At 44.3% G+C, this 21,435-nt stretch overlaps 1 pseudogene; it reads right to left on the bottom strand.

The window, feature by feature from the left end:
• Positions 1-6,140: 6,140 nt before the first annotated feature.
• The window catches only part of LOC135531982 (nuclear pore complex protein Nup50-like), a 36,233-nt pseudogene continuing 20,938 nt past the window's right edge, over positions 6,141-21,435 (bottom strand).

The raw sequence follows: 21,435 nt of genomic DNA, 5'->3' as shown, positions 1-21,435 counted from the left end.
GCTGGTCCAAAGCTGTAGAGAGAACCCCCTGTCTCAGTATTATAACTGCTGGTCCAAAGCTGTAGAGAGAACCCCCCCGTCTCAGTATTATAACTGCTGGTCCAAAGCTGTAGAGAGAACCCCCCCCCCTGTCTCAGTATTATAACTGCTGGTCCAAAGCTGTAGAGAGAACCCCCCTGTCTCAGTATTATAACTGCTGGTCCAAAGCTGTAGAGAGAACCCCCCCCCTGTCTCAGTATTATAACTGCTGGTCCAAAGCTGTAGAGAGAACCCCCTCCCCCTGTCTCGGTATTATAACTGCTGGTCCAAAGCTGTAGAGAGAACCCCCCTCCCCCTCACCCGGTATTATAACTGCTGGTCCAAAGCTATAGAGGGAACCCCCCCCTCCCCTGTCCCGGTATTATAACTGCTGTGTAGTTGATACGAGGGCTGAATGTATCCGCTCTGTTTAAATAAGTCTCATCACAAATGGCTCCCTATATAGTGCATTTATCAAAAGGTAGTGCACTATGTAGGGAATAGGGCACCATTTGGGATAGAGGCATCAGATTTGATAACTTGAGTTTGTGATGCTTCTCTTGGCACTAGAGAACCCATCTCTGTCTGGCTGCTGTGGCACCGACAACCGATCCCAACGCTTCTTAACTTTGGTTTCTGTATCAGGACAGACAGTAAAATGTGCATGTCAGTGTAACAGTATAACTTTAGACCGTCCCCTCGCCCGACCCGGGCGCGAACCAGGGACCCTCTGCACACATCAACAACTGTCACCCCCTCGAAGCATCGTTACCCATCGCTCCCACAAAAGCCGCGGCCCTCGCAGAGCAAAGGGGAACTACTACTTAAGGTAAGTCGGGATAAACTACTAAATGACTTAAATGTAATGTAATGTCTCAGAGCAAGTGACGTCACCGATTGAAACGCTGTTTAGGCGCGCACCACGGCTAACGAAGCTAGCCGTTTCACATCCGCTACATGAGGACCATTCTTCTGTCTCACTTCTCTTCTGTTTGGACATGGTCCTGTACTGATGAATGCAGAGAATACCAGGGGGCCTTTTCTTCACCTCAGGCCCATTTAGAGTCATCAATCACCACAGGCACACTGTGTTCTTATTCGGACAAATGGCACCCTATTCCCTTCCTAGTGCACTACTTCAGACCAGGTCAGACCCTTCTTCTAAGTATGACATGTATTTAAAGTGAGTCTGGTACATATTTCAGTGTTCGACCGCCAGGCGGTACCCGGCCGACCGCCAGGCGGTACCCGGCCGACCGCCAGGCGGTACCCGGCCGACCACCAGTGACAAGAAAAACAAGTGCTACCCGTTGAATTGTTGATGAATTTATTCCCCATTTTAAATCAATGACTACAAAATGTTTCAGACAGGCGACGGCTGCATTGCCTCACCTCAGCGACAGACAAACAGGACACTTGGAAACAACCAAACCTAGAGACGAAGGATTGAGCATCCTTTCACACCAACTGATGATGCCTTGTGGAAAACAGACTGTGTGACCTTACAGGCCCTCTCCCTGCATCCAAAATGGTGTGCTTCTTTTGAGCAGCTCTAGAAATATATATCTATAATGCCTCTGAGAGGCTGTGAAGGGAGACATATTCCCAAAGAAAGACAATTACTGAAGCAGACATTCCCTTTCGAGACAGTTGTGGATGAACCGGCGGCCATTTTGAGTGAGTGTAATTCCACGAAGGAGAGAAGGGAGATGGAGTCCTTTTACTCAGACAGGTACACAGTTATGGGTGAACCGGCGGCCATTTTGAGTGAGTGTAATTCCACAAGGGAGAGAAGGGAGTTGGAGTCCTTTTACTCAGACAGGTACACAGTTATGGGTGAACCGGCGGCCATTTTGAGTGAGTGTAATTCCACGAAGGAGAGAAGGGAGTTGGAGTCCTTTTACTCAGACAGGTACACAGTTGTGGGTGAACCGGCGGCCATTTTGAGTGAGTGTAATTCCACGAGGGAGAGAAGGGAGTTGGAGTCCATTTACTCAGACAGGTAAAATAATGAATCTCACTTCAGCACAACATATTTCCATTTATCTTTTACAATAAATACAGTCTTACAAAGAAAAAAAAGATGTGAACAAACATTCAGTAGAAACACAGACAACACGAGGTTTAGGCAGTGAACGGTGAGAACTAACTAGATGCTGTTGGGGAGGGGAGGGTTTATCTAGTTCTCAGATTATCTGCTAAAACTGACCCAGTCTTGCATTAACATAAAAGGGTCTGCAGCTAAAATGACCCCCTATTCCCTACATAGTGCACTATTTTTGACCAGGGCCCTATGGGGTGGAACCCTATTCCCTACATAGTGCACTACTTTTGACCAGGGCCCTATGGGGGGGGAACCCTATTCCCTACATAGTGCACTACTTTTGACCAGAGCCCTATGGGGGGGAACCCTATTCCCTACATAGTGCACTAGATAGGGAATAGTGAGCCATTTGAAATGAACCCTCATCAACACACCCCTTTCAAAACACGGTTTAACTCCTCAAGTTATCCTCGGAGAGCTGGACAGAGAGCAGGTAGGAAGAAAAAAACAACTCCCTCGTCATACTAGTCTCCCACACTTTAATTAAAGGTCTCCTCTTGTCCACAACCAGAAGAACCACGGTATCGCCAACCGTTTAAAACATCAGCCTGCTTCCCTCTCGTCTCTTAACTCAAACTATAGCAGCAGTATTCCATTAGACGGAATGTTACTGAACCCCCCCACAACAAGATGAATGAACATGGGGCATTCAACAAGCCTCATGTCTGCCGGGAGCAAGACAGTGGAGCCCGTTGGACTTTCACAGTAATAAACACAACCATATGTTACAACTAAAAATGTGTGTTGCTACACAACGCATGCAAATAAAACATTTCAACGGTCACATGTACGTCTCTGTGTTAAAGTGGGTCTAGTCCAGGTGTGTCTCTGTGTTACAGTGTGTCTAGTCCAGGTGTGTCTAGTCCAGGTGTGTCTCTGTGTTACAGTGTGTCTAGTCCAGGTGTGTCTAGTCCAGGTGTGTGTCTAGTCCAGGTGTGTCTCTGTGTTACAGTGTGTCTAGTCCAGGTGTGTCTCTGTGTTACAGTGTGTCTAGTCCAGGTGTGTCTAGTCCAGGTGTGTCTCTGTGTACAGTGTGTCTAGTCCAGGTGTGTCTAGTCCAGGTGTGTGTCTAGTCCAGGTGTGTCTCTGTGTTACAGTGTGTCTAGTCCAGGTGTGTCTCTGTGTTACAGTGTGTCTAGTCCAGGTGTGTCTAGTCCAGGTGTGTGTCTAGTCCAGGTGTGTCTCTGTGTGACAGTGTGTCTAGTCCAGGTGTGTCTAGTCCAGGTGTGTGTCTAGTCCAAGTGTGTCTAGTCCAGGTGTGTGTCTGTGTGACAGTGTGTCTAGTCCAGGTGTGTGTCTAGTCCAGGTGTGTGTCTAGTCCAGGTGTGTGTCTAGTCCAGGTGTGTGTCTAGTCCAGGTGTGTGTCTAGTCCAGGTGTGTCTCTGTGTGACAGTGTGTCTAGTACAGGTGAGTTTAGAGGGGTTGTCCAGTCCAGGTGTGTGAATATAAAACTTGTTGTAGACGACCCCTCTGGCATCACATGACAAAATGGCCTCCTATCCCCTTTGTAGTTCACTAGTTCCAGATGACATGTTTGGTCTAAAGTAGTGCACTATATAGGGAATAGGGCCCTGGTCTAAAGTAGTGCACTAGATAGGGAATAGGGACCATTCCAGATTGGACAGTTGTCAGTGAGACAGGCAAGGATAAAGAGGGTTAAAATAAACATGACCTGGAGTGGAGGGGCTAGGGGTACAGGACTGGCCCTGGGGTGGAGGGGCTAGGGGTACAGGACTGGCCCTGGGGTAGAGGGGGTACAGGACTGGCCCTGGGGTAGAGGGGTACAGGACTGGCCCTGGGGTAGAGGGGCTAGGGGTACAGGACTGGCCCTGGGGTGGAGGGGTACAGGACTGGCCCTGGGGTGGAGGGGGTACAGGACTGGCCCTGGGGTAGAGGGGGTACAGGACTGGCCCTGGGGTGGAGGGGCTAGGGGTACAGGACTGGCCCTGGGGTAGAGGGGGGTACAGGACTGGCCCTGGGGTAGAGGGGGGTACAGGACTGGCCCTGGGGTGGAGGGGGTACAGGACTGGCCCTGGGGTGGAGGGGCTAGGGGTACAGGACTGGCCCTGGGGTGGAGGGGTACAGGACTGGCCCTGGGGTAGAGGGGTACAGGACTGGCCCTGGGGTGGAGGGGGGTACAGGACTGGCCCTGGGGTGGAGGGGCACAGGACTGGCCCTGGGGTGGAGGGGGGTACAGGACTGGCCCTGGGGTGGAGGGGTACAGGACTGGCCCTGGGGTAGAGGGGGGTACAGGACTGGCCCTGGGGTGGGGGGTACAGGACTGGCCCTGGGGTAGAGGGGGTACAGGACTGGCCCTGGGGTGGAGGGGTACAGGACTGGCCCTGGGGTGGAGGGGCTAGGGGTACAGGACTGGCCCTGGGGTGGAGGGGTACAGGACTGGCCCTGGGGTGGGAGGGGTACAGGACTGGCCCTGGGGTAGGGGGGGTACAGGACTGGCCCTGGGGTGGAGGGGAGGGGCTAGGGGTACAGGACTGGCCCTGGGGTAGAGGGGGGGTACAGGACTGGCCCTGGGGTGGAGGGGTACAGGACTGGCCCTGGGGTAGAGGGGGGTACAGGACTGGCCCTGGGGTAGAGGGGCTAGGGGTACAGGACTGGCCCTGGGGTAGAGGGGGTACAGGACTGGCCCTGGGGTGGAGGGGTACAGGACTGGCCCTGGGGGAGGGGGGTACAGGACTGGCCCTGGGGTAGAGGGGGTACAGGACTGGCCCTGGGGTGGAGGGGGGGTACAGGACTGGCCCTGGGGTGGAGGGGGGGGTACAGGACTGGCCCTGGGGTAGAGGGGTACAGGACTGGCCCTGGGGTGGAGGGGCTAGGGGTACAGGACTGGCCCTGGGGTAGAGGGGGTACAGGACTGGCCCTGGGGTAGAGGGGGGTACAGGACTGGCCCTGGGGTGGAGGGGGGTACAGGACTGGCCCTGGGGTGGAGGGGTACAGGACTGGCCCTGGGGTGGAGGGGGGTACAGGACTGGCCCTGGGGTGGAGGGGTACAGGACTGGCCCTGGGGTGGAGGGGTACAGGACTGGCCCTGGGGTGGAGGGGGGTACAGGACTGGCCCTGGGGTGGAGGGGTACAGGACTGGCCCTGGGGTGGAGGGGGGTACAGGACTGGCCCTGGGGTGGAGGGGGGGGTACAGGACTGGCCCTGGGGTGGAGGGCTAGGGGTACAGGACTGGCCCTGGGGTGGAGGGGTACAGGACTGGCCCTGGGGTACAGGACTGGCCCTAGAGGGGTACAGGACTGGCCCTGGGGTAGAGGGGGGGGTACAGGACTGGCCCTGGGGTGGAGGGGGGTACAGGACTGGACCTGGGGTAGAGGGGGTACAGGACTGGCCCTGGGGTGGAGGGGTACAGGACTGGCCCTGGGGTGGAGGGGGTACAGGACTGGCCCTGGGGTGGAGGGGGTACAGGACTGGCCCTGGGGTGGAGGGGGTACAGGACTGGCCCTGGGGTGGAGGGGTACAGGACTGGCCCTGGGGTGGAGGGGGTACAGGACTGGCCCTGGGGTGGAGGGGGTACAGGACTGGCCCTGGGGTGGAGGGGTACAGGACTGGCCCTGGGGTGGAGGGGGTACAGGACTGGCCCTGGGGTGGCTAGGGGTACAGGACTGGCCCTGGGGTGGAGGGGGTACAGGACTGGCCCTGGGGTGGAGGGGGTACAGGACTGGCCCTGGGGTGGAGGGGGTACAGGACTGGCCCTGGGGTGGAGGGGGTACAGGACTGGCCCTGGGGTGGAGGGGGTACAGGACTGGCCCTGGGGTGGAGGGGGTACAGGACTGGCCCTGGGGTGGAGGGGGTACAGGACTGGCCCTGGGGTGGAGGGGTACAGGACTGGCCCTGGGGTGGAGGGGGGTACAGGACTGGCCCTGGGGTGGAGGGGGGTACAGGACTGGCCCTGGGGTGGAGGGGGGTACAGGACTGGCCCTGGGGTGGAGGGGTACAGGACTGGCCCTGGGGTGGACTGGGGGGTACAGGACTGGCCCTGGGGTGGAGGGGGTACAGGACTGGCCCTGGGTTGGAGGGGGGTACAGGACTGGCCCTGGGGTGGAGGGGGGTACAGGACTGGCCCTGGGGTGGAGGGGTACAGGACTGGCCCTGGGGTTAGTTGATAGGCAGAAGGGAGGAGTGGGGCCAGCCTGTACCCCTCCAGGGGGCTCGTCCTCTAAGCTTTCTTCTCCTCCAGTATGTTGTGTAGTTCATCAGCGTCCTCTGCTGTTTTGACCCTGATGAGCATGGCGACAGGGTTGGTAGGGTTGTTGTGGTCCACGACAGGGTTAGGAACACACATCACCATCACGTTGTTCTTTCCCATCCTGGAACAGAGTATGGAGGGCTGGACCATGATGTTCAACAGGATGTTACCTGGAGGAGAGAGAGAGAGAGGGGGGGGGGTGTTATTGATGAGGGCTGGACCATGATGTTCAACAGGATGTTACCTGGAGGAGAGAGAGAGGGGGGGTGTTATTGATGAGGGCTGGACCATGATGTTCAACAGGATGTTACCTGGAGGAGAGAGAGAGAGAGGGGGGTGTTATTGATGAGGGCTGGACCAGGATGTTCAACAGGATGTTACCTGGAGGAGAGAGAGAGAGAGGGGTGGTTGTTATTGATGAGGGCTGGACCAGGATGTTCAACAGGATGTTACCTGGAGGAGAGAGAGAGAGAGGGGGGTTGTTATTGATGAGGGCTGGACCATGATGTTCAACAGGATGTTACCTGGAGGAGAGAGAGAGAGAGGGGGGGTTGTTATTGATGAGGGCTGGACCATGATGTTCAACAGGATGTTACCTGGAGGAGAGAGAGAGAGAGAGGGGGGGGTGTTATTGATGAGGGCTGGACCAGGATGTTCAACAGGATGTTACCTGGAGGTAAGTAAGGTTTAATAAGGCTTAATGCAGTAAGGTTTAATAAGGTTTAATGCAGTAAGGTTTAATAAGGTTTAATAAGGTTTAATGCAGTAAGGTTTAATAAGGTTTAATGCGGTAAGGTTTAATAAGGCTTAATGCAGTAAGGTTTAATACGGTTTAATAAGGCTTAATGCGGTAAGGTTTAAAAGGCTTAATGCGGTAAGGTTTAATAAGGTTTAATAAGGCTTAATGCAGTAAGGTTTAATAAGGTTTAATGCAGTAAGGTTTAATAAGGCTTAATGCAGTAAGGTTTAATAAGGCTTAATAAGGCTTAATGCAGTAAGGTTTAATAAGGCTTAATGCGGTAAGGTTTAATAAGGCTTAATGCAGTAAGGTTTAATAAGGCTTAATGCAGTAAGGTTTAATAAGGTTTAATAAGGCTTAATGCAGTAAGGTTTAATAAGGTTTAATGCGGTAAGATTTAATAAGGCTTAATGCAGTAAGGTTTAATAAGGCTTAATGCGGTAGGTTTAATAAGGCTTAATGCAGTAAGGTTTAATAAGGCTTAATGCAGTAAGGTTTAATAAGGCTTAATAAGGCTTAATGCAGTAAGGTTTAATAAGGCTTAATGCAGTAAGGTTTAATAAGGTAAGGTTTAATAAGGCTTAATGCAGTAAGGTTTAGTAAGGTTTAATAAGGTAAGGTTTAATAAGGCTTAATGCAGTAAGGTTTATAAGGCTTAATGCGGTAAGGTTTAATAAGGCTTAATGCGGTAAGGTTTAATAAGGTTTAATAAGGCTTAATGCGGTAAGGTTTAGTAAGGTTTAATAAGGTAAGGTTTAATAAGGCTTAATGCAGTAAGGTTTAGTAAGGTTTAATAAGGTTTAATAAGGTAAGGTTTAATAAGGCTTAATGCAGTAAGGTTTAATAAGGCTTAATGCGGTAAGGTTTAATAAGGTTTAATGCAGTAAGGTTTAATAAGGTTTAATAAGGCTTAATGCAGTAAGGTTTAATAAGGTTTAATAAGGCTTAATGCAGTAAGGTTTAATAAGGCTTAATGCGGTAAGGTTTAATAAGGCTTAATGCAGTAAGGTTTAATAAGGTTTAATAAGGCTTAATGCAGTAAGATTTAATAAGGTTTAATAAGGTTTAATGCAGTAAGGTTTAATAAGGTTTAAAAAGGTTTAATAAGGCTTAATGCAGTAAGGTTTAATAATGTTTAATAAGGCTTAATGCAGTAAGGTTTAATAAGGTTTAATAAGGCTTAATGCAGTAAGGTTTAATAAGGTTTAATAAGGCTTAATGCGGTAAGGTTTAATAAGGCTTAATGCAGTAAGGTTTAATAAGGTTTAATAAGGTTAGGTTTAATAAGGCTTAATAAGGTTTAATAAGGCTAACCTCTTAAAACTCTAGGGGTGCAATTTCATTTTGGATGAAAAACTTTCCGTTTTTAAACAAGATATTTTGTCACAAAAAGATGCTCGACTATGCATATAATTGATAGCTTTGGAAAGAAAACACTCTGAATTTTCCAGAACTGCAAAGATATTCTCTAGATAAGGTTTAAGAACGGGAGCTACAGGCAAAACCAAGATGAAAACGGCAACCAGGAAACCAACAGGATTTTTGAGGCTCCGTTTTCCATTGTCTCCTTATATGGCTGTGAATGCGAGAGGAATGAGCCTGCCCTTTCTGTCGTTTCCCAAGGTGTCTGCAGCATTGTGACGTATTTGTAGGCATATCATTGGAAGATTGACCATAAGAGACTACATTTTCCAGGTGTCCTCCGTCGAAATTGGTGCGTCTTTTTCAGCTGCTGGTATTTTTCCATGCGATTCTGAGGGGAAAGCAGGCTTCCACGAACTGCATATCAATGAAGAGATATGTGAAAAAACACCTTGAGGATTGATTCCAAACAACGTTTGCCATGTTTCGGTAGATATTATGGAGTTAATTCGGAAAAAGTTTGACGTTTTGGTGACTGAATTTTCGGTTCGTTTCAGTAGCCAAATGTGATGTACAAAACGGAGCGATTTCTCCTACACAAAGATTCTTTCAGGAAAAACTGAACATTTGCTATGTAACAGAGTCTCCTCATTGAAAACATCCGAAGCTCTTCAAAGGTAAATGATTTTATTTATTTGGTTAAATGTTGCGTGCTAAATGCTACTCAAAATGCTAAGCTAGCTTAGCATACTCTTACACAAATTAGTGATTTGCTATGGTTCAAAAGCATATTTTGAAAATCTGAGATGACAGTGTTGTTAAGAAAAGGCTAAGCTTGAGAGCAGGCGCATTATTTTCATTTTATTTGCGATTTTCAGAAATCGTTAACGTTGCGTTATGCTAATGAGCCTGAGGCTTTATTCACGATCCCGGATCCGGGATGGGGAGTATCAAGAGGTTTAATGCAGTAAGGTTTAATAAGGTTTAATAAGGCTTAACGCAGTAAGGTTTAATAAGGTTTAATAAGGCTTAACACAGTAAGGTTTAATAAGGTTTAATAAGGCTTAATACAGTAAGGTTTAATAAGGTTTAATAAGGTTAAATAAGGCTTAATGCAGTAAGGTGTAGTAAGGTTTAATAAGGTTTAATAAGGCTTAATGCAGTTAGGTTTACTAAGGTTAGGTTTAATAAGGCTTAATGCGGTAAGGTTTAAAAGGCTTAATGTGGTAAGGTTTAAAATGCTTAATGCAGTAAGGTTTAATAAGGCTTAATGCAGTAAGGTTTAATAAGGTTAGGTTTAATAAGGCTTAATGTGGTAAGGTTTAATGAGGTTAGGTTCAATAAGGTTTAATGCAGTAAGGTTTAATAAAGGCTTAATGCGGTAAGGTTTAATACGGTTTAATAAGGCTTAATGCGGTAAGGTTTAAAAGGCTTAATGCGGTAAGGTTTAAAAGGCTTAATGCAGTAAGGTTTAATAAGGTTTAATGCAGTAAGGTTTAATAAGGCTTAATGCGGTAAGGTTTAATAAGGCTTAATGCAGTAAGGTTTAATAAGGTTTAATGCAGTAAGGTTAAATAAGGCTTAATGCAGTAAGGTTTAATAAGGTTTAATAAGGCTTAATGCGGTAGGTTTAATAAGGCTTAATGCAGTAAGGTTTAATAAGGTTTAATAAGGCTTAATGCAGTAAGGTTTAATAAGGCTTAATGCGGTAAGGTTTAATAAGGTTTAATAAGGTAAGGTTTAATAAGGTTTAATAAGGCTTAATGCGGTAAGGTTTAATAAGGCTTAATGCGGTAAGGTTTTATAAGGCTTAATTCGGTAAGGTTTAATACGGTTTAATAAGGCTTAATGCGGTAAGGTTTAAAAGGCTGGTTATCATAGGTAAGGTTTAAAAGGCTTAATGCAGTAAGGTTTAATAAGGTTTAATGCAGTAAGGTTTAATAAGGCTTAATGCGGTAAGGTTTAATAAGGCTTAATGCAGTAAGGTTTAATAAGGTTTAATGCAGTAAGGTTAAATAAGGTTTAATAAGGTAAGGTTTAATAAGGTTTAATAAGGCTTAATGCGGTAAGGTTTAATAAGGCTTAATGCGGTAAGGTTTAGTAAGTTTTAATAAGGCTTAATGCAGTAAGGTTTAGTAAGGTTTAATAAGGTAAGGTTTAATAAGGCTTAATGCAGTAAGGTTTAGTAAGGTTTAATAAGGTAAGGTTTAATAAGGCTTAATGCAGTAAGGTTTAATAAGGTTTAATGCAGTAAGGTTTAATAAGGCTTAATGCAGTAAGGTTTAATAAGGTTAGGTTTAATAAGGCTTAATGCGGTAAGGTTTAATGAGGTTAGGTTCAATAAGGTTTAATGCAGTAAGGTTTAATAAGGCTTAATGCGGTAAGGTTTAAGCGGTTTAATAAGGCTTAATGCAGTAAGGTTTAGTAAGGTTTAATAAGGTAAGGTTTAATAAGGCTTAATGCAGTAAGGTTTAGTAAGGTTTAATAAGGTAAGGTTTAATAAGGCTTAATGCAGTAAGGTTTAATAAGGCTTAATGCGGTAAGGTTTAATAAGGCTTAATGCTGTAAGGTTTAATAAGGCTTAATGCAGTAAGGTTTAATAAGGTTTAATAAGGCTTAATGCAGTAAGGTTTAATAAGGTTTTAATAAGGCTTAATGTCAGTAAGGTTTAATAAGGTTTAATGCAGTAAGGTTTAATAAGGTTTAATGCAGTAAGGTTTAATAAGGCTTAATGCAGTAAGGTTTAATAAGGCTTAATGCAGTAAGGTTTAATAAGGCTTAATGCAGTAAGGTTTAATAAGGCTTAATGCTGTAAGGTTTAATAAGGTTTAATGCAGTAAGGTTTAATAAGGTTTAATGTGGTAAGGTTTAATAAGGCTTAATGCAGTAAAGTTTAATAAGGTTTAATAAGGCTTAATGCAGTAAGGTTTCGTAAGGCTTAATGCAGTAAGGTTTAATAAGGTTTAATAAGGCTTAATGCAGTAAAGTTTAATAAGGTTTAATAAGGCTTAATGCAGTAAGGTTTCGTAAGGCTTAATGCAGTAAGGTTTAATAAGGCTTAGTAAATTAAAGTTCTATATTTTAAAAACATACTGAGGTTGGTATCTTTCACACCACTGAGTACAGTCTAGGTCTCTAGATAAGGTTTAATAGGAAAAAATTAATAAGGTTTAATAAGGAAAGGTTTAATAACATACCCAGGCTGGTGTCAGCGGTCTCTAGGTAAGGTTTAATAAGGTTTAATAACATACCCAGGCTGGTGTAAGCAGTCTCTAGATAAGGTTTAATTAGGTTTAATAACATACCCAGGTTGGTGTCAGTAGTCTCTAGGTAAGGTTTAATAACATACCCAGGCTGGTGTCAGTAGTCTCTAGATAAGGTTTAATAAGGTTTAATAACATACCCAGGCTGGTGTCAGTAGTCTCTAGATAAGGTTTAATCAGGTTTAATAACATACCCAGGTTGGTGTCAGTAGTCTCTAGGTAAGGTTTAATAACATACCCAGGCTGGTGTCAGCAGTCTCTAGGTAAGGTTTAATAACATACCCAGGCTGGTGTCAGCAGTCTCTAGGTAAGGTTTAATAAGGTTTAATAACATACCCAGGCTGGTGTCAGCAGTCTCTAGATAAGGTTTATAACATACCCAGGTTGGTGTCAGCGGTCTCTAGGTAAGGTTTAATAACATACCCAGGTTGGTGTCAGCGGTCTCTAGGTAAGGTTTAATAAGGTTTAATAACATACCCAGGTTGGTGTCAGCAGTCTCTAGATAAGGTTTAATAACATACCCAGGTTGGTGTCAGCTGTCTCTAGATAAGGTTTAATAACATACCCAGGCTGGTGTCAGCAGTCTCTAGATAAGGTTTATAACATACCCAGGTTGGTGTCAGCGGTCTCTAGGTAAGGTTTAATAACATACCCAGGTTGGTGTCAGCGGTCTCTAGATAAGGTTTAATAAGGTTTAATAACATACCCAGGTTGGTGTTAGCGGTCTCTAGATAAGGTTTAATAACATACCCAGGCTGGTGTCAGTAGTCTCTAGATAAGGTTTAATAACATACCCAGGCTGGTGTCAGTAGTCTCTAGGTAAGGTTTAATAACATACCCAGGCTGGTGTCAGCGGTCTCTAGGTAAGGTTTAATAACATACCCAGGTTGGTGTTAGTAGTCTCTAGGTAAGGTTTAATAAGGTTTATAACATACCCAGGTTGGTGTCAGTAGTCTCTAGATAAGGTTTAATAACATACCCAGGCTGGTGTCAGTAGTCTCTAGATAAGGTTTATAACATACCCAGGTTGGTGTCAGTAGTCTCTAGATAAGGTTTAATAAGGTTTAATAACATACCCAGGCTGGTGTCAGTGGTCTCTAGATAAGGTTTAATAACATACCCAGGTTGGTGTCAGTAGTCTCTAGGTAAGGTTTAATAACATACCCAGGCTGGTGTCAGCAGTCTCTAGATAAGGTTTAATAACATACCCAGGCTGGTGTCAGTAGTCTCTAGGTAAGGTTTAATAACATACCCAGGTTGGTGTCAGTAGTCTCTAGGTAAGGTTTAATAACATACCCAGGCTGGTGTCAGCAGTCTCTAGATAAGGTTTAATAACATACCCAGGCTGGTGTCAGCAGTCTCTAGATAAGGTTTAATAACATACCCAGGCTGGTGTCAGCAGTCTCTAGATAAGGTTTAATAACATACCCAGGCTGGTGTCAGCGGTCTCTAGGTAAGGTTTAATAAGGTTTAATAACATACCCAGGTTGGTGTCAGTGGTCTCTAGGTAAGGTTTAATAACATACCCAGGCTGGTGTCAGTAGTCTCTAGGTAAGGTTTAATAACATACCCAGGTTGGTGTCAGCGGTCTCTAGATAAGGTTTAATAACATACCCAGGCTGGTGTCAGTAGTCTCTAGGTAAGGTTTAATAACATACCCAGGCTGGTGTCAGTAGTCTCTAGATAAGGTTTAATAACATACCCAGGTTGGTGTCAGTAGTCTCTAGGTAAGGTTTAATAACATACCCAGGTTGGTGTCAGTAGTCTCTAGATAAGGTTTAATAACATACCCAGGCTGGTGTCAGTGGTCTCTAGATAAGGTTTAATAACATACCCAGGTTGGTGTCAGCAGTCTCTAGATAAGGTTTAATAACATACCCAGGCTGGTGTCAGTAGTCTCTAGGTAAGGTTTAATAACATACCCAGGCTGGTGTCAGCAGTCTCTAGGTAAGGTTTAATAACATACCCAGGTTGGTGTCAGTAGTCTCTAGATAAGGTTTAATAACATACCCAGGTTGGTGTCAGTAGTCTCTAGATAAGGTTTAATAACATACCCAGGCTGGTGTCAGTAGTCTCTAGATAAGGTTTAATAAGTTTTAATAACATACCCAGGCTGGTGTCAGTAGTCTCTAGGTAAGGTTTAATAAGGTTTAATAACATAACCAGGCTGGTGTCAGCAGTCTCTAGATAAGGTTTAATAACATACCCAGGCTGGTGTCAGCAGTCTCTAGGTAAGGTTTAATAACATACCCAGGCTGGTGTCAGCAGTCTCTAGATAAGGTTTAATAACATACCCAGGCTGGTGTCAGCAGTCTCTAGGTAAGGTTTAATAACATACCCAGGCTGGTGTCAGTAGTCTCTAGATAAGGTTAAATAAGGTTTAATAACATACCCAGGCTGGTGTCAGCAGTCTCTAGATAAGGTTTAATAAGGTTTAATAACATACCCAGGCTGGTGTCAGTAGTCTCTAGATAAGGTTTAATAACATACCCAGGCTGGTGTCAGCAGTCTCTAGGTAAGGTTTAATAACATACCCAGGCTGGTGTCAGTAGTCTCTAGATAAGGTTTAAGGTTTAATAACATACCCAGGCTGGTGTCAGCAGTCTCTAGATAAGGTTTAATAACATACCCAGGCTGGTGTCAGCGGTCTCTAGATAAGGTTTAATAACATACCCAGGCTGGTGTCAGCAGTCTCTAGGTAAGGTTTAATAACATACCCAGGCTGGTGTCAGTAGTCTCTAGGTAAGGTTTAAAAGGTTTAATAACATACCCAGGCTGGTGTCAGTAGTCTCTAGGTAAGGTTTAATAAGGTTTAATAACATACCCAGGCTGGTGTCAGCAGTCTCTAGGTAAGGTTTAATAACATACCCAGGCTGGTGTCAGCGGTCTCTAGATAAGGTTTAATAAGGTTTAATAACATACCCAGGCTGGTGTCAGCGGTCTCTAGATAAGGTTTAATAACATACCCAGGTTGGTGTCAGCAGTCTCTAGGTAAGGTTTAATAACATACCCAGGTTGGTGTCAGCAGTCTCTAGGTAAGGTTTAATCAGGTTTAATAACATACCCAGGCTGGTGTCAGTAGTCTCTAGATAAGGTTTAATAACATACCCAGGTTGGTGTCAGTAGTCTCTAGATAAGGTTTAATAAGGTTTAATAACATACCCAGGCTGGTGTCAGCGGTCTCTAGATAAGGTTTAATAACATACCCAGGTTGGTGTCAGTAGTCTCTAGGTAAGGTTTAATAACATACCCAGGTTGGTGTCAGCGGTCTCTAGATAAGGTTTAATAACATACCCAGGCTGGTGTCAGCGGTCTCTAGGTAAGGTTTAATAACATACCCAGGTTGGTGTCAGTAGTCTCTAGATAAGGTTTAATAGCATACCCAGGTTGGTGTCAGTAGTCTCTAGGTAAGGTTTAATAACATACCCAGGCTGGTGTCAGTAGTCTCTAGGTAAGGTTTAATAACATACCCAGGCTGGTGTCAGCGGTCTCTAGGTAAGGTTTAATAACATACCCAGGTTGGTGTTAGTAGTCTCTAGGTAAGGTTTAATAACATACCCAGGCTGGTGTCAGCAGTCTCTAGGTAAGGTTTAATAAGGTTTAATAACATACCCAGGTTGGTGTCAGTAGTCTCTAGGTAAGGTTTAATAAGGTTTATAACATACCCAGGTTGGTGTCAGTAGTCTCTAGATAAGGTTTAATAAGGTTTATAACATACCCAGGCTGGTGTCAGTAGTCTCTAGGTAAGGTTTAATAAGGTTTAATAACATACCCAGGCTGGTGTCAGCGGTCTCTAGATAAGGTTTAATAACATACCCAGGCTGGTGTCAGCAGTCTCTAGGTAAGGTTTAATCAGGTTTAATAACATACCCAGGTTGGTGTCAGCAGTCTCTAGGTAAGGTTTAATAAGGTTTAATAACATAACCAGGCTGGTGTCAGCAGTCTCTAGATAAGGTTTAATCAGGTTTAATAACATACCCAGGCTGGTGTCAGTAGTCTCTAGATAAGGTTTAATCAGGTTTAATAACATACCCAGGCTGGTGTCAGTAGTCTCTAGATAAGGTTTAATAACATACCCAGGCTGGTGTCAGCAGTCTCTAGATAAGGTTTAATAACATACCCAGGTTGGTGTCAGCAGTCTCTAGGTAAGGTTTAATAACATACCCAGGTTGGTGTCAGCAGTCTCTAGGTAAGGTTTAATAAGGTTTAATAACATACCCAGGCTGGTGTCAGCAGTCTCTAGATAAGGTTTAATAACATACCCAGGTTGGTGTCAGCAGTCTCTAGATAAGGTTTAATAACATACCCAGGCTGGTGTCAGCAGTCTCTAGATAAGGTTTAATAACATACCCAGGTTGGTGTCAGCAGTCTCTAGGTAAGGTTTAATAAGGTTTAATAACATACCCAGGCTGGTGTCAGTAGTCTCTAGATAAGGTTTAATAACATACCCAGGCTGGTGTCAGTAGTCTCTAGGTAAGGTTTAATAACATACCCAGGTTGGTGTCAGCAGTCTCTAGGTAAGGTTTAATAAGGTTTAATAACATACCCAGGCTGGTGTCAGTAGTCTCTAGATAAGGTTTAATAACATACCCAGGCTGGTGTCAGTAGTCTCTAGATAAGGTTTAATAACATACCCAGGCTGGTGTCAGCAGTCTCTAGGTAAGGTTTAATAACATACCCAGGCTGGTGTCAGCAGTCTCTAGGTAAGGTTTAATAACATACCCAGGTTGGTGTCAGCAGTCTCTAGGTAAGGTTTAATAACATACCCAGGCTGGTGTCAGTAGTCTCTAGGTAAGGTTTAATAACGTACCCAGGCTGGTGTCAGCAGTCTCTAGGTAAGGTTTAATAACATACCCAGGTTGGTGTCAGCAGTCTCTAGATAAGGTTTAATAACGTACCCAGGCTGGTGTCGGTAGTCTCTAGATAAGGTTTAATAACATACCCAGGCTGGTGTCAGCAGTCTCTAGATAAGGTTTAATAAGGTTTAATAACATACCCAGGCTGGTGTCAGCAGTCTCTAGATAAGGTTTAATAACGTACCCAGGCTGGTGTCAGCAGTCTCTAGATAAGGTTTAATAACATACCCAGGCTGGTGTCAGTAGTCTCTAGGTAAGGTTTAATAACATACCCAGGTTGGTGTCAGCGGTCTCTAGATAAGGTTTAATAACATACCCAGGCTGGTGTCAGCAGTCTCTAGATAAGGTTTAATAACGTACCCAGGCTGGTGTCAGTAGTCTCTAGATAAGGTTTAATAACATACCCAGGCTGGTGTCAGCGGTCTCTAGATAAGGTTTAATAACATACCCAGGCTGGTGTCAGCAGTCTCTAGATAAGGTTTAATAACATACCCAGACTGGTGTCAGCAGTCTCTAGGTAAGGTTTAATAACATACCCAGGCTGGTGTCAGCAGTCTCTAGGTAAGGTTTAATAAGATTTAATAACATACCCAGGTTGGTGTCAGTAGTCTCTAGGTAAGGTTTAATAACATACCCAGGCTGGTGTCAGCAGTCTCTAGGTAAGGTTTAATAACATACCCAGGTTGGTGTCAGCAGTCTCTAGATAAGGTTTAATAACATACCCAGGCTGGTGTCAGCAGTCTCTAGGTAAGGTTTAATAAGATTTAATAACATACCCAGGTTGGTGTCAGCAGTCTCTAGATAAGGTTTAATAACGTACCCAGGCTGGTGTCAGTAGTCTCTAGATAAGGTTTAATAACGTACCCAGGCTGGTGTCAGCAGTCTCTAGATAAGGTTTAATAACATACCCAGGCTGGTGTCAGCGGTCTCTAGATAAGGTTTAATAACATACCCAGGCTGGTGTCAGTAGTCTCTAGATAAGGTTTAATAACATACCCAGGTTGGTGTCAGCGGTCTCTAGATAAGGTTTAATAAGGTTTATAACATACCCAGGTTGGTGTCAGTAGTCTCTAGATAAGGTTTAATAACATACCCAGGTTGGTGTCAGCAGTCTCTAGATAAGGTTTAATAACATACCCAGGTTGGTGTCAGCGGTCTCTAGATAAGGTTTAATCAGGTTTAATAACATACCCAGGTTGGTGTCAGCGCGGACTAGCAGCTGTGTCTTTCCGTCTGAGGTGGTTTTCAGATGCAGCGTTCCAACTACCCTTCTCCTTGAACTCCGTCTCTTTCTTATAGAACAGTTTACACCTGGAACACACACACACACGACTAACGTCAAGTTCATCGTTTGGAAGATTTCTGAAAAATACTGGACGTGTGTAACAAATACAAACGCATTGAGTTAATTCACTGTTTTATTTACTGTTTCATAAGCATAAGAATATATAGATATTTTTTTACATTTATTTAACTAGGCAAATCAGTGAAGAACAAAATTCTTATTTTCAATGACGGCCTAGTGGGTTAACTGCCTGTTCAGGGGCAGAACGACAGATTTGTACCTTGTCAGCTCGGGGATTTGAACTTGCAACCTTCCGGTTACTAGTCCAACACTCTAACCACTAGGCTACCCTGCCGCGCCCCATTGTACAGTTCTAATATAAATATAACACTGCAAGAGCGTCTGTCAACCGTGAGCCATAATGCATCCCATAATGCATCCCATAATGCATCCCATAATGCATCCCATAATGCATCCCATAATGCATCCCATAATGCATCCCATAATGCATCCCATAATGCATGCCATAATGCATGCCATAATGCATCTCATAATGCATCCCATAATGCATCCCATAATGCATCCCATAATACATCCCATAATGCATCCCATAATGCATCCCATAATGCATCCCATAATGCATCCCATAATGCATCCCATAATGCATCCCATAGGATAATTCGAAGACAGATCCTACAGATGTATAGAGCCATACTTTTAAATGTTTCTGTAAAAGGAGACCTACTTTTTGGAGTAGAACGCGTCAGTCTCCTTAATCTCCTGGACTTCCACTTTGGGAGGTTCATCCGACTCCTCCCCGTTTTCATCTACGGGACGACAAGGAAGAGACGGAGCATGCAACACTGTGTTTTAGTCTCTGATAACCAAATGGACAGATGAAACAAAAACATTCGGCCTAAATCCACTTTACACGAAGAACATTTACAAAATACACTATTTATTTTCCACAATGACCTTACATGTGAGCTCAGCCTCTTGGATGTGATTAAAATGGAGAGATTTAAGTCCTTGAATGTGATTTTTTTTAAAGAGATTTAAATCACTGGGACTAAAAACCTGAATGTGAGATTTTATCGAGGTTTAATCTGGGATTAAAAACCTGAATGTGAGATTTTATCGAGGTTTAATCTGGGATTAAAACCTGAATGTGAGATTTTAGAGAGGTTTAATCTGGCATTAAAAACCTGAATGTGAGATCTAATAGAGGTTTAATCTGGGATTAAAAACCTGCATGTGAGTATGTTGTCTATCACTAGCAGCACCATATAACCAGGTATCAATCTGAGTATGTTGTCTAGCAGCACCATATCACCAGGTAACATTCTGAGTATGTTGTCTATCACTAGCAGCACCATATCACCAGGTAACAATCTGAGTATGTTGTCTAGCAGCACCATATCACCAGGTAACAATCTGAGTATGTTGTCTAGCAGCACCATATCACCAGGTAACAATCTGAGTATGTTGTCTAGCAGCACCATATCACCAGGTAACATTCTGAGTATGTTGTCTAGCAGCACCATATCACCAGGTAACAATCTGAGTATGTTGTCTAGCAGCACCATATCACCAGGTGACAATCTGAGTATGTTGTCTAGCAGCACCATATCACCAGGTAACAGTCTGAGTATGTTGTCTAGCAGCACCATATCACCAGGTAACAATCTGAGTATGTTGTCTAGCAGCACCATATCACCAGGTAACATTCTGAGTATGTTGTCTAGCAGCACCATATCACCAGGTAACATTCTGAGTATGTTGTCTAGCAGCACCATATCACCAGGTAACATTCTGAGTATGTTGTCTAGCAGCACCATATCACGAGGTAACATTCTGAGTATGTTGTCTAGCAGCACCATATCCAGGTAACATTCTGAGTATGTTGTCTAGCAGCACCATATCACCAGGTAACAATCTGAGTATGTTGTCTAGCAGCACCATATCACCAGGTAACAATCTGATTATGTTGTCTTGCAGCACCATATCACCAGGTAACATTCTGAGTATGTTGTCTAGCAGCACCATATCACCAGGTAACATTCTGAGTATGTTGTCTTGCAGCACCATATCACCAGGTAACATTCTGAGTATGTTGTCTAGCAGCACCATATCACCAGGTAACATTCTGAGTATGTTGTCTAGCAGCATCATATCACCAGGTAACATTCTGAGTATGTTGTCTATCACTAACAGCACCATATCACCAGGTAACAATCTGAGTATGTTGTCTATCACTAGCAGCACCATATCACCAGGTTACATTCTGAGTATGTTGTCTATCACTAACAGCACCATATCACCAGGTAACAATCTGAGTATGTTGTCTATCACTAGCAGTACCATATCACCAGGTAACATTCTGAGTATGTTGTCTATCACTAACAGCACCATATCACCAGGTAACAATCTGAGTATGTTGTCTATCACTAGCAGCACCATATCACCAGGTATCAATCTGAGTATGTTGTCTAGCAGCACCATATCACCAGGTAACATTCTGAGTATGTTGTCTATCACTAACAGCACCATATCACCAGGTAACAATCTGAGTATGTTGTCTAACAGCACCATATCACCAGGTAACATTATGAGTATGTTGTCTATCACTAACAGCACCATATCACCAGGTAACAATCTGAGTATGTTGTCTAGCAGCACCATATCACCAGGTAACATTCTGAGTATGTTGTCTATCACTAACAGCACCATATCACCAGGTAACATTCTGAGTATGTTGTCTAGCAGCACCATATCACCAGGTAACATTCTGAGTATGTTGTCTATCACTAACAGCACCATATCACCAGGTAACATTCTGAGTATGTTGTCTAACAGCACCATATCACCAGGTTACATTCTGAGTATGTTGTCTAACAGCACCATATCACCAGGTAACATTCTGAGTATGTTGCCTATCACTATCAGCACCATATCACCAGGTAACATTCTGAGTATGTTGTCTAGCAGCACCATATCACCAGGTAACATTCTGAGTATGTTGTCTAGCAGCACCATATCACCAGGTAACATTCTGAGTATGTTGTCTAGTAGCACCATATCACCAGGTAACATTCTGAGTATGTTGCCTATCACTATCAGCACCATATCACCAGGTAACATTCTGAGTATGTTGTCTAGCAGCACCATATCACCAGGTAACATTCTGAGTATGTTGTCTATCACTAGCAGCACCATATCACCAGGTAACATTCTGAGTATGATGTATATCACTAGCAGCACCATATCACCAGGTAACAATCTGAGTATGTTGTCTTTCAGCACCACATCACCAGGTAACATTCTGAGTATGTTGTCTATCACTATCAGCACCATATCACCAGGTAACATTGAGTATGTTGTCTAACAGCACCATATCACCAGGTAACATTCTGAGTATGTTGTCTAACACTATCAGCACCATATCACCAGGTAACATTCTGAGTATATTGTCTAGCAGCACCATATCACCAGGTAACATTCTGAGTATGTTGTCTATCACTAACAGCACCATATCACCAGGTAACATTCTGAGTATGTTGCCTATCACTAATGTTGTCAGCACCATATCACCAGGTAACAT

Source organism: Oncorhynchus masou, unplaced genomic scaffold (assembly GCF_036934945.1).
Source record: "Oncorhynchus masou masou isolate Uvic2021 unplaced genomic scaffold, UVic_Omas_1.1 unplaced_scaffold_1693, whole genome shotgun sequence".
NCBI classification, from domain to species: domain Eukaryota; kingdom Metazoa; phylum Chordata; class Actinopteri; order Salmoniformes; family Salmonidae; genus Oncorhynchus; species Oncorhynchus masou.
Note: the sequence above shows the minus strand (reverse complement) of the source record. Positions and strands in the feature narration are given on the sequence as shown.